Consider the following 12556-nt stretch of genomic DNA (forward strand, 5'->3'; position numbering starts at 1 on the left):
GTTGTACATTTGACACTGACCCTACTTTTAAAAAACCTACTGTGAAGTAGGCAAACAGTATTGAAGGCCACAAGACAGAACTGCATGGCCTACCATGAGAGCTGAAAGGAAACTCATCCGGCCCTGACACAGTGGTTGAGAAATTAAGTCTGAAGCAGGGCTGCTAAGATTCTTTTGTTGGGCCCACTGTTTACTGACTGTTCAATCTTAGACAACTGACTTCTCTTTCTGTGCCTCAGTTTCCTCCCATGTAAAATACAGATCATAACACTTCTTACTTCTCAGGTTTGTGTGGAAAATGAGTGTCACATAGATTAGTTAAGAAGATAGGACACATATAGCGCCTAGAAGGGTGCCTGGCTCGCAGTAAGCATTGCATAAATGCTTTGCTTCTTCAAACTGGAGGCTGCATGGAATTAGAATTTTGAAAGATGAGCATGATTTAGACATATGGAAATGAAGAAAAGGCGTTCCAGAACAATATATAAGAGATTCTAGAGTAGCACGGGTCAAATTAGAAAACAAGTGAATCAAAGGCAAATAAAGGAAGATAGTGAGAAACAAACTTAGAAAAGTTTGGCTCAGACATGAAGAGCTTGCAGTGCCAGGCTAAAGAGTTTGGACTTTGTCCTATAGCTAATGAGGCTTATTAAGTTTTATGAACTGGGAGACATGACACCACCAGGGTCTGGCAGCTATGGGAGACAAGTTGGAAAGAAGACCGTCTGGAGTTAAGTTACAACTCCCATAGTCAATTTATTGGACTTGGAGGACGACAGGGAGACATTTCAAAGCCATTACTGTTCTTTTAAGTGACAAGGAAGCCATGGGAATGGGTCCTACGAATGATACCAGATCCTGTTGACCTCTTCGGTCCACTTTCATGCCCTGGAATAAAACGATTTGATCATGAAAACTACAAAAAAAACAACCCTCACTCTCTTATGATTTTAAAATCTTAGCCGCCCTCCTGCCCTGCAAATCTCGGGTTGAACAGGCTTGGTCCCAGGGCTGCAGCAGCAGTATCCAGGGGTTGGGTCACGAGGGAATCAAACCTCATGAATGGACTCATAGCTTACTGAGTTTAGGGGAAAGTTTTGCTATAAAACCTAGCTCTCTTCTTGCTTTCTGATTACCATACAATGACCAACTTTCACCTATGACATGCTTCTGCCATGACCTCCTGCCTCACCAAAGGCATAAAAGCAGCCAGAGGAAGTCACCATGCTCTGAACTTTCTGAAATTGTGAGCCAAAACAAGCCTCTGTGCCTCGATGTTGATTTCTCTCAGGTATTTTATCACAGCGACAGAAAGCTCACTGACATAGCTACCATAGTTTGGACCTAGGTGACTATGAGTATGGGGGTACTCTATTGCATGAGATGGGGAACAAAGATAGAGAAGGTCTAGGGATGTTGTGGTTTTGCTACTTAACCTGTGAAGTTTGAGGATTCCATCTGGAATTGTACAATAGAAGTGGAGGCCAGAACAAACAAATCTGGTTAGAAGACAGGTGACATGGGCTTGGGTAATCCTTTCAGCAACTTGAAAGATCAACATCCCATCTAGAGAGCTCTCCAGCCCTGATTTACTATTTTAATGAAATATTTATTTATTATTTGTGTGGGCATGTATACCGTGGCATGTATATGAAAGTCAGAGGATAACTTCAAGGTGTCTGTGCTCCATTTTCTTTGAGACAGAGTCTCTTGTTACTGCAAATGAATTGCCAGACTGCAAACTAACAGCAGACTAGTTGACCCAGGATCTTTGTACTCAGTTGGCTGGTTTCCATTGCAGTAGACCACTGGGATCACAGAAGCATGAGTCACTTTGCATCTAACTTTAGATGAGTGTTAGGGAATTGAACCCAAGCCAGCTGGCTTTGTAACAAAGTGCCTTTAACCACAGAGCAATCTCCCCAGCTGCAGTTTTGTTATTTATATATTTTAAAAATTTGTTGTTATTTATTTATTTGAGAGACAGAGAAAGAGAGAGAGAGAGAAAAGCAATGGGCATGTCAGGGCCTCTAGCCACTGTAAATGAACTCCAAATACATGTGCCACCTTGTGCATCTGGGTTACATGGGTCCTGGGGAATTGAACCTGAGTCCTTTGGCTTTGGAGGCAAGAGCTTAATCACTAAGCTGTCTCTCTAGCCCATTATTTATCTTTTGGGGTAGTGTGTGACTATGTTGCCCAGGCTGGACTTGAGTTGGTGGTCTCCTGCTCCCAAGTGCTAGGAGGACCATCACATCTAGTTTTGGTTACCCTCATTTGAAAGACAAATACACAGAATCCAGAGATGCTACAGCCAGCTCCACGGTTCACAATCAACCTCTGCTCCACTGTTACCACATGGGCCTTCTCCAGTGCTTCATCCCAACACAGTCCCCAGACCTTGTTCAGAGGCTATCTGCTATCATCCTGGTAAACTCGGATTATTTACCTTCATAAATTTAGCAGGTTAGAAGCAGGTTATAAAAGGAGACAGGAAGCTAAACAGCAAAAGTGGTAGCTGATGACCAATTACTTTGAGAAACCATCATGGGGGCTGGAGAGATAGCTCAGCAGTTAAAGGTACTTGCTTGCAAAGCCTGATGGCCTGAGTTTGATTTCCCAGTACCCACATAAAGCCAAATGTACAAAGTGGAAAATGCATCTGGAGTTCTTTTGCAATGGCAAGAGGCCCTGGCATGCCCATTCTGTCTCTCTCTTTCCCCTTTTCCCTCTCCCTGTTTCTTCAAATAAATAAATATTTTTTAAAAGACACCATCATGACAGGGGGTTGGGAGAAGGCTCAGTGGTGATGTGTAAGCATAAGGACGTGAGTTTAGATGTTCTGAACATACATAAAGCAAGATACCATAGTGCTAGTGGCTATACCTGCTTTGAATAGTCTCCTGCCTCAACCTCCCAACTGCTGAAATTAGAGATGTATGCCACCACATTCAGCAGAATAATCAACCCTGGCATTCTACAGAATTGTATGAGTGTAGAAAATATTAAATTTATCTCTATATGCTTAAATTAGGATGAAGCAGAAGCATAGAACGCATCTTCAGGGCTGGAGAGATGGCTTAGCAGTTAAGGTGTTTGTTTGCAAAGCCAAAGTACCCCAGTTCAATTCCCCAGGACCCACGTAAGACAGATGCACAGGGGGGTGCATGCGTCTGCACTTCATTTGTAGTGGCTGGAGGCCCTGGCACACCCATTCTCTCTCTCCCTCTTTCTCTCTATCTCTCTCAAATAAATAAATAAAAATAAAAGTAAATTTAAAAAAAGAACTCATCTTCACAATGTATATATCCTGACAGGAATGTCTGAGGGTGATTATATTCCAGAGAAGTTTTCCAGACAGCAAAGGTTTTATTATGGCTTATTCACCAGAAGACTCCTAGGAGTTCACAGAGGCTATCCTGGCCTCTGCCAGGGTTCCCGAGGTGGAGGTGGCATCATTCCCTCTCACTAGCCCCCCTGACTTGACTACCTCTCAGGTAGAAGGCCCCGAGGAGAGGTAACAGTGTGCTGGGGACAAAAACCGCAGGAGCATCCACATCAGGCAAAATTCCTCTCTACATGGGCAGAGTGGGAACCAAACTTATAAAGCCAGACACTTGCCCAGGTGCTTGTCGAGTGACAAAGCAATACCAAATTTGGAAATTATGATGACATACAGACCCCTTGTTGTTCATGAGCCCTGTTCTTTCCTGTTTCTGTCCCTTTGCCGTGAATGCTTTGTGGTGCCACCAACTCATCCCTGAGGCTTAACTTCAGTCTTGAATACTCTTTCTGAAATGCAAATCTCAAGTCCTTTCCCTATTCACAACTCTCCAGTAGCCTCTCACTGTTTAGAGTAGACTTCATAAAGCTTGAGGAGGGATTCCTCTCACTCAAAACATTATTGAGGGCTTTTATGTGCAATTTGTTGCTTCTAATGACATTTAGCACACGAAACTAAAACAGGAATTTAAAAATATTTATTTCTTAAAATAATAAATCCCTCTTTAACATACATATGTTCTAATTGAAAATTAACTGTCTTTTCTAAAGAAAAACAAAGAAAAAAAGAAACAAACAAGAGTGGTGTTTTACATTTGTGCAAATCTCTTAACACCTGGCTTAAATGAAGACAGCTGGATGCTAAAATCTGGCTCTTCATTTACTCTTTTGCAATACCATATGTTTGATGGAAAACTGTCACTGTACACTTCTGTAAGAATGAGTGAAAAATAAATCAAATAATGGTGGGACTTTGTGATGCAAAGGCAGCACGTCCGACTGCACAAAAGCAAACAATGTTGAGCATTATTTGGGAAAAACAAAACAAATACTCAGAGGCACCCAGAGTCCTAGGACTATATTTTACCAGGAACCTACAAAATAAATTCGAAGCTCTTTATCATGACCTGCAAGGACCTCCTTCCACATTGTGGCCTTCTTTCCCTCTCTAAATTTCAGAGCAGCAGCAGCAGCAGCAGCACCATGTCCCCAGTCCTTCTGGAGCAGCCATTCCACGCCATGCCTGGAGAGACAGCTTTGCCCTCGTCCTCCTTTCCTCTGCCTGAGACCAGCTTCCCCTTGCATCAGCCAGCTTGGAGCTGGAACCCTCCTCCAAGAGCTGAGCACTCCTGCAGGCAACGCATAGCTCTGAGGTGAGCTTGCTAGACGTGAGTCTCCACGCGTGCCAAGAACAACTGTAGGAAGGACCCAGTGGTGGCACCGCGCCTGGCACCCCGGTCCTCCGCGAGCTCCCGGGCACCGTTGCATCGCCTTTGCAAGAGCATCAGCTTGTTTTCCTCCTCTCGCCAGCCCTTGGCGCTGCACGTCGGAGAAGGGTGCCCGGGGCGAGGAGGTGCGAAGGTAACTCTAGGTCAGCACACGGGCAGGGCGGGGGGCGGGGGGCGGGGTGGGGGGGTGGGGAGGAACTCGAGGTCTGTCGGCCGCCCGGAGGTGGCGGGATTTGAACCGGCGTCTGAGTGGTCAGTGTAGGTCATCCGGGGGACGCGAACCCGACAGAGGTCACGGCGGTGGGGGCGAGCGGGGGGCGGGGTGGTGCAGCGGGGCGGCCAGAGAGGGGCCCCGGCGGTCGCCGGCCCGCGCGCGCGCCACCTCGCGGCGGGAGACGCTGGGCGGACAGAGGGACGGACGGGCGGGGCGGAGCCGGGCAGCCCTCGCCCCCGCCCCTCAGCCGCCGCCGCCTCCGCCTCGGTGGAGCCCCCTGCCACCGCCGCCGCCCGCCGCTCTCCGGAGCCGCCGCGTCCTCCCTCGCCTCCCTGCGCAGCGGAAACATGGCGGCGGGAAGGCAGTGAGCCGCTCGCGCCCCGCGCCGCTGCCGCGCCTCAGGTAAGCGCCTCGCCGCCGGCCGAGCCCAGAGGCCGGCCCGAGCCCAGCGGGGCCTCCGCGTTCGCCGCGCCCGGTGACTTTTTGGTGTCCGCGGCCCTCCGTCGACCGTGTCAGCCCGGCGGCCTGCGCCGGGGCCCAGTGTGGGGCGGGCGGCCGGGGGGCGCGGCGCGTGAGGCCCCGGGCCGGGGGTCGGGGGTCCGGTCGGGGTACGGCGTGGCGGGGCCGCCGCTCAGTCCAGGCCGCGGGGCCCGGGGCGGGGCGGGAGGTCGGCGTCCGGTCGGTGTGCGCGCGGGCCCGTCGGGCGGCCCGGACGCGAGGGGCCCCGACCAGGCTAGCGTCCCGGCGGCCGGTCTCCTGGTGTCGGCGGGCGGGGAACCGCGAGGCCCGGAGCTGTCAGCAGCGGAGCCCCGGGCTAGGAGAACTCACGTGTGCCACCTGCCCCTGCTCGGATTCCCCCAAAATAAACAAATAAATAAAATAAAACAGAACGCGGGGTGGGGGGGAAACGGGCGGGGAGTGCGGGATTCAAACCTCAGACCGGGAGCGGGAGTGGTGAGTGGCGAGCACCGAGTTCGAGGCGGGGCATCCCGGGCGGGCGGGACGCGAGAGCACCTTCCCTTCCCCCCGGAGCCCCAGAACATCTCCAGAACCTAAGGGGATGCAGAGTTATCCATGATTCCCGACTCTCATTCCACGCAAAAAGGATCTTTGAAAATCCCAAGTGATGCCCTGAATAATTTGACAAACCTATTTGGACATCTCCAACAGCCATGAGAAGCTAATCTCTTCCCAGGGAAGCTCTTTCTTGTCCTGGGCAGATTGGTTATAATTGGAAAGAAGCCTCCATCCTACTTCATTAATTTTCCTTATGGCCATGTGTTAAGAGATGAGAGAGTAATCATGTCGTGAGTCTCCCCCCGCCCCCCCCCAACGCAAGTCTGGTCTTCTCTTCAGTAGTTCTATTCCTGTTTCTCCGTGGTCTCTGGCCCTCTGGATGAGCACTAGTTTGTCCTTATCCCCTTCAAAGAAGAGCTGATTGTCTAAGCAAGGAGATCAAGTCTTGTAAGTTTGTGCAGGAAACTCGGCCCCAGGATTAAACTGCTTAAATAAAAAGTACTTTTCTTTCCTCATATGTCTGCTGTGTTTTGAACTTCTTTTTTTGAAACCTATTTTATGTTTTTTTGGGGGGGTCCCCCTTAAAACTGGCCTTAGCTGGGCGTGGTGGTGTGCGCCTTTAATCCCAGTATTCAGGAGGAACAGGTAGGAGGATCACCGTGAGTTCAAGGCCACCCTGAGACTACATAGTGAATTCCAGGTCAGCCTGGGCTACCTTGAAAAACCAAAAAACAACAACAACAACAACAAAAAACTGGCCTTGAAGACTTATCAAGTGAGCTAATGTATATCAAAAGGTTTTAAAGTGTAATGTGCTTTGAAAATAAAGTAGCTTATCATTTTTATTCTAAAAAGCACTGAGACCTAGTTTGGTGCCAAATTGCAATTTAATATTTGGTTGGAGAGGGAAATGCTTTATTACACTGAACTCTGTTCTTTTTTAACTGCCAACAGAAGACCCACATTTCTATGAAAGTAGCACTTTTGGTTGCTCATTTAGAAGCATTATTTTTTGCTTGCTTTCTAAAAAAAAATCACTTAGTCTTTATGGTACAGAGTGTTAAATATTAAAAAGGAATTTAAAAAATCAATTTAAACTCCTGCTTAAGCAACCCTGAAGATTAGTAATTTCTTACCCCAGCAGAGATGTGATGGCCTTGTAGATAAAATGCTAAGCTCTTGTGTCTGGGACCCTGTGCAACTACTAAGCAAGTTTCACTGAGTTTCCTTGTTGTTGTTGTTTGTTTTTAACTTAGACAAGCACATACCAGCAGTCAGAGTGGTTCTTTGTATTTGTTCTTATCTCTTCTTGAAGTGGTTATGAAGTTTGTAGCACATATGCTAGCTTTTGATTTCTGGTATGTTTATAGAAGTGCTATTTCTCTTTTATGTCTGTTGGATAAGATTTTATTTAGCACCATTCTGCACAGAACTGCATAGACCCAGAAAAAAACTCTCTGAACCCTTCAGCATTAGCACTGGCATGAACATTCCAGCTTACTATGTCCTAACCTTTAAACTTACGTGTCAGTCTCTATGCTAAACTGAATACACAAAGAGGAATTTGAGACATTTCCAACCCTTGTGGACCTGGAAAGTTAGGTATTGGAATAGAACATTGCAGAATAAAAGGTAAGAGCTACACATAGGTATTATGGTTGCCTGAAAGTGAGGGCACTTGAACTAGCCCAGAAGTTGGGGTGAAGCTTGGAGAAGAGATAAACCCATGCCCAAGCAAAGTGGTAAGGAGGAGTAAGCTAAGCTAGGCAAAGAAGAATAGAAAGTATGCTCCAAACAGAGAATACAGTGAAGGAACAGTCTGAAAAGGAATGGCTTACAATAAAGAACCACAACTGTTTGGGACTGCTGGTAATAAAACAGTAAAGGTAAATGTGGTAAATTTTAAGTCTGAAATACAGGCAGAAGCTGTGTCAAGGTGGATTTTTGTATGCATAAATATCTGAAGTTAATTTAATAGGTGAATTTTAGTCATTAAAAAGCTTGTGTGGGGCTGGAGAGATGGCTTAGCGGTTAAGCGCTTGCCTGTGAAGCCTGAGGACCCCGGTTCAAGGCTCAGTTCCCCAGGTCCCACGTTAGCCAGATGCACAAGGGGGCGCACGCGTCTGGAGTTCGTTTGCAGAGGCTGGAAGCCCTGGCGTGCCCACTCTCTCTCTCTCCCTCTATCTGTCTTTCTCTCTGTGTCTGTCACTTTCAAATAAATAAATAAAAAGTTAAAAAAAAAAAAAGCTTGTGTGGAGTAGAGAGATGGCTCAGTGGTTAAAGATGCTTGCAAAGCCTGAAAGCCTGGATTTGATTCCCCAGTATCCTCATAAAGCCAAATGTGCAAAGTGGCACATGTGTCTGGAGTTTTGGTGGCACTAGGTGCACACGTTCTCTCTCTTTCTATATCTCTAAGATAAAAAAAAGAAAAGTCGGGCTGGAGAGATGGCTTAGTGGTTAAGCGCTTGCCTGTGAAGCCTAAGGACCCCGGTTCAAGGCTCGATTCCCCAGGACTCACGGTAGCCAGATGCACAAGGGGGTGCACGCGTCTGGAGTTCGTTTACAGTGGCTGGAGGCCCTGGCGCGCCTGTTCTCTCGCTCTCTGCCTCTTTCTCTCTCTGTTGTTCTCAAATAATAAAAATAAAACAAAATTTTTTAAAAGCCTTTGAAAAATGAGACATAACTGGAGTAATATTAAAAAATGGTAATGGGAGGGCTTGAGAGATGGCTTAGTGGTTAAGGCACTTGCCTGCAAAGCCTAAGAATCCATGGTTGCCTCTCCAGATCCCACGTAAGCCAAGCACACAAAGTGAAACAAGTGCACAAGGTCTCACACGTGCACGAGGCGGCACATGTGTCGGGAGTTCGATTGCAGTGGCTGAAGTTTCTGTCACACCAGTTCTTTCTCCACTCTCTCTCTTTCATAAATAAAATTCAAAAAAAGTCACAAAACGTTAATGGGTAGGCTGGAGAGGTGGTTCAGAAATTGAGAATCTTGCCTGCAAAGCCTAATGACCTGGGTTCGATTTCCTCAGTACCCACATAAAGCCAAATTCACAAAGGGGCACATGTATCTGGAGTTGGTTTGCAGTGGCTACAGGTCCTGGCGCATCCGTTTTCTCTCTGTCTCTCTCTCCTTGCAAATAAATAAAAGTATTTAAAATTAAAATTTTTTTTAATGGTAATAGGGATTTAAAGAGAAAGGGATGGATTTGAGAAAGCCTATGAGACTTTTTGGTGACTGAATGGGCTGGTGCGAAAATGAGGAATATTGGGTGGTGGTAAGGTTTTTGGCTTGGATGACCAGAAGGATAGTGATTACATTAACTGAATCAGGAAATTGGAAGATGAGTTGTTTTAGACTTGAAGACTTAGTGCTTTTTAATTACACCACAGAGTAAATGCAATGGAAGTAAGCTGGAGCAGAGGAAAAGGTTGTGGTCAGAAAGTGTAATATTAATTTATTAATTTTAATATGCAGCTTTCTGATGTGGAGCTGTTTGGAATGACAGCTAGGCCTGTGGGGGAGGGGCAGCTGACATACAACTGAAGTGAAGGTCGGTGAAGCAGAGTATATGAGGCTAGTATAGACTGAATGTGTCATCTGTGTGTATAGAGAAGTGACTTAGGATGATGGCATATAGAGAAGAGAGGAAGATTGTACCCAGGTGCAGTAAACATGGAAAGTTAGTTGCGGGGGGGAGTGGTAGATGACACATTGTGGTAAAAAGTGACAAAGCCAGATGGTGCAAACCTCCAAGGAGGACTTTTTAAGCAAAGAGTGGAAAAGTGATGTGTTTTGATTATTCCTTCTTACTAGCAGGTGCTTTCTTAAGTTTGTTCAGGGCTCACATCTATCACTCTGTTTCCACTGAAGAGTTCGGTTTTTGTCTCAAAAATGTAAGAGGGCAAATTTCTATATTGAATCCTTTCTGTGGATTGGTAGGTGAGTAGGAATCATTCAGATGAAGTGGTGAGGCTATACCCATGGTTTCTGGAAAGGGTCTAGTGGAAAGAGCCTAGGCTTTGGGTTTAGAAAAACCAGGCTTCAGATCTAGACTATCCCTTGCCAGCCTTATGGGTGTAATTGTTCAGTCTCAGTGAGCTTCAGTGTCCTTCTTTGTAAGAAAATGTATTTCTGTTTCAAGGGGTGTCACAAAGAGACTGGGAAAAAATATAGTTACTAAAAAAGCAATTGGCTTTTTATAGATACAAAGTAATGTTATTTCCCTTCCACCTGCTTTTAATGGGCTTATGCTCTGCTTGCAAATACAAAGTTTTTTGATGCTTATCTAAAATATTGGTCAGTAATGAGTAGGTAGTAAGTATGCTAAGGGGAGTAAAAGTAGAATGAAATAACAGTTCAGAGGAGGGAGCTATCATTTTTCTACAGGAAAAAAAGGTTGGGCTTTACATTCAGGATGAATTTTCTTTGAGCCTTAGATATCAAATTTCAATAGATTAAATAATAATTTAAGTAGAGAAAATATGTCACGTATAGAGATGGGCCCACTGTATTTATGATTGAAACTATGCAGTTTAGAGCTGGTTCTAGATACTTTAGGGAGTGATAGATTATATATCCTCTCTACTTACTTGAGTTTACTGTATATACAATTTATATACATTAATTTAGAACATCAGATTTTTTTCTTTTTGAGAACTTTAGTATATGAACATATTACAGATTGGCCATGTTCCCATTGTACTATTCTGTTAGGTCCACTCTTCCCCGGCTCTATTCCCCTAAATATCGGTAGTCTCTGTGGAGTCATGGATGCACCAGTTAGTTCCTTTGGGGAAGACATGCCTTCCAGTACACCTTCCCCCCACTGTGGCTCTTCCTTTCTTTACAGCCCTCTTCTGCAATGTTTCCTAAGCCTTGGACATATGTTAGAAGTCTGCTTTGGTGCTGAGCTCTTGGCAGCCTCTTATTTTCTGCTTTGATGAGTTGAGTCTCTTAGGTGTCTCCTACCATCTTGGAGAAGATTCTCTTGATAGCCATGAGAGCTGTACTCATATTTAATCTGCGTCTTCCTCTGTAATGTTTCCTAAGGCTTGGTGGCTGTGTTAGAGATGACTCATTCTGTGCTAGGCACTCGCCTTTTTGTCATTCTGATGGGTCTTGGGTTTCTCTGGTATTTTCTGCCATGTGTAAAAGCAGATTCTCTAAACAAGAGTGAGAACAGCATTGATCCAAGGAGATCAACAGGTACATTTAGAAGACTTTTTGATGATCCTAACCTCTCCATTTAGCCAAAGGCCAGCAAAAGCTTTTGTGGTCTATGACCTTCCAAGTTATAGGCTTTTGACGTGGTTCTCAGTGCCAGACGTTAGTTCCCTCCCACTTAGTGGGCCTTATATCCAATCAGAGAGCAATTGATTATCCCTATAATATATGTGCCACTCTTGCACCAGTAGATATATCTTGCCTAGCTGGTTGATTTTGTAGTTTGCAGAATTTATTGCTTGTCACACTGTTGGTAACTTTATCCCCCCAGCAGCTCGCATAGAGCTTTCAGCACTCTTGACAGCTAGCTGTTAGGTAGCAGTCTTCCATTCAGTTCCAGCTTGATTTCTGAATGTCCTATAATCACAGCTTTTGGTGTCTTCAGCAATAAGGTCTAACCATCTACTTCTGGTGGGTAACAAGTGTTTTGTCAATGGCCTGACCAGTAGCTGATTGTGAGCATGACCCAATTCTGGCACTGTAATTCACCCCTACAGTCTATGGTTTTAGGGTGATGCCCTCTTCACCCCAGCAGAGTACTTCTACCCAAACTATCCCTTATTCTCTCTTTCAATTAGCTAATGAAATGGTAGGCTTCTATAGTACTAATTCATGTTGTCATTAGTCACTTTTTCAGTTATTGTTTAAAGTAAGAAGTGTCAAATTTGCCGGGCATGGTGGCGCACGCCTTTCCTCCCAGCCCTTGGGAGGCAGAGGCAAGAGGATTGCCATGAGTTCGAGGCCACCCTGAGACTATAGTGAGTTCCAGGTCAGCCTGGGCTAGAATGAGACCCTACCTCAAAAAACCAAAAAAAAAAAAAAAAAAAAAAAAGAAGTAAAAGAAGTGCCAAATTTGAAAATAGGTCCCAATGTACACTACTTTCAGGTTAAGAAAGCAATTACTAAGATTTTTTTTAATAGATTTAGATTTTTTCCCCCATTTATTTATTTATTTTATTTTGTTTTATTTATTTATTTATTTATTGAGAGCGACAGATGCATAGAGAAAGACAGATAGAAGGAGAGAGAGAGAATGGGCGCGCCAGGGCTTCTAGCCTCTGCAAACGAACTCCAGACACGTGCGCCCCCTTGTGCATCTGGCTAACGTGGGACCTGGGGAACCGAGCCTTGAACCGGGGTTCTTAGGCTTCACAGGCAAGCGCTTAACCGCTAAGCCATCTCTCCAGCCCTTTTTTTTTTTTTTTTTTTGAGGTAAGGTGCACTCTAGCCCAGGTTGACCTGAAACTCACTCTGTAGTCCCAGGCAGACTTCAGATTTACAGAGATTCTCCTACTTATGTCTCCTGGATGCTAAGATTAAAGGTACACACCACCATGCTCAGCCCATTTGCTAGGAATTTTTTTA

At 45.5% G+C, this 12556-nt stretch overlaps 1 protein-coding gene across 7 annotated transcripts in view; it reads left to right on the forward strand.

The window, feature by feature from the left end:
- The first annotated feature begins 5250 nt into the window (after nucleotides 1-5250).
- The window catches only part of Scmh1 (Scm polycomb group protein homolog 1), a 224630-nt gene continuing 217324 nt past the window's right edge, over nucleotides 5251-12556 (forward strand). For 3 of the 7 annotated variants that reach the window (XM_045149867.1, XM_045149865.1, XM_045149871.1), the window contains exon 1: nucleotides 5259-5346. The gene's annotated coding sequence lies outside the window, so the exon portion shown is untranslated. Of the gene's footprint in view, nucleotides 5347-12556 lie in introns of all 7 variants that reach the window. The other 4 variants (XM_045149870.1, XM_045149869.1, XM_045149866.1 and 1 more) reach the window with 3 other exon arrangements.

This window comes from Jaculus jaculus, chromosome 5 (genome assembly GCF_020740685.1).
Source record: "Jaculus jaculus isolate mJacJac1 chromosome 5, mJacJac1.mat.Y.cur, whole genome shotgun sequence".
Lineage (NCBI taxonomy): Eukaryota > Metazoa > Chordata > Mammalia > Rodentia > Dipodidae > Jaculus > Jaculus jaculus.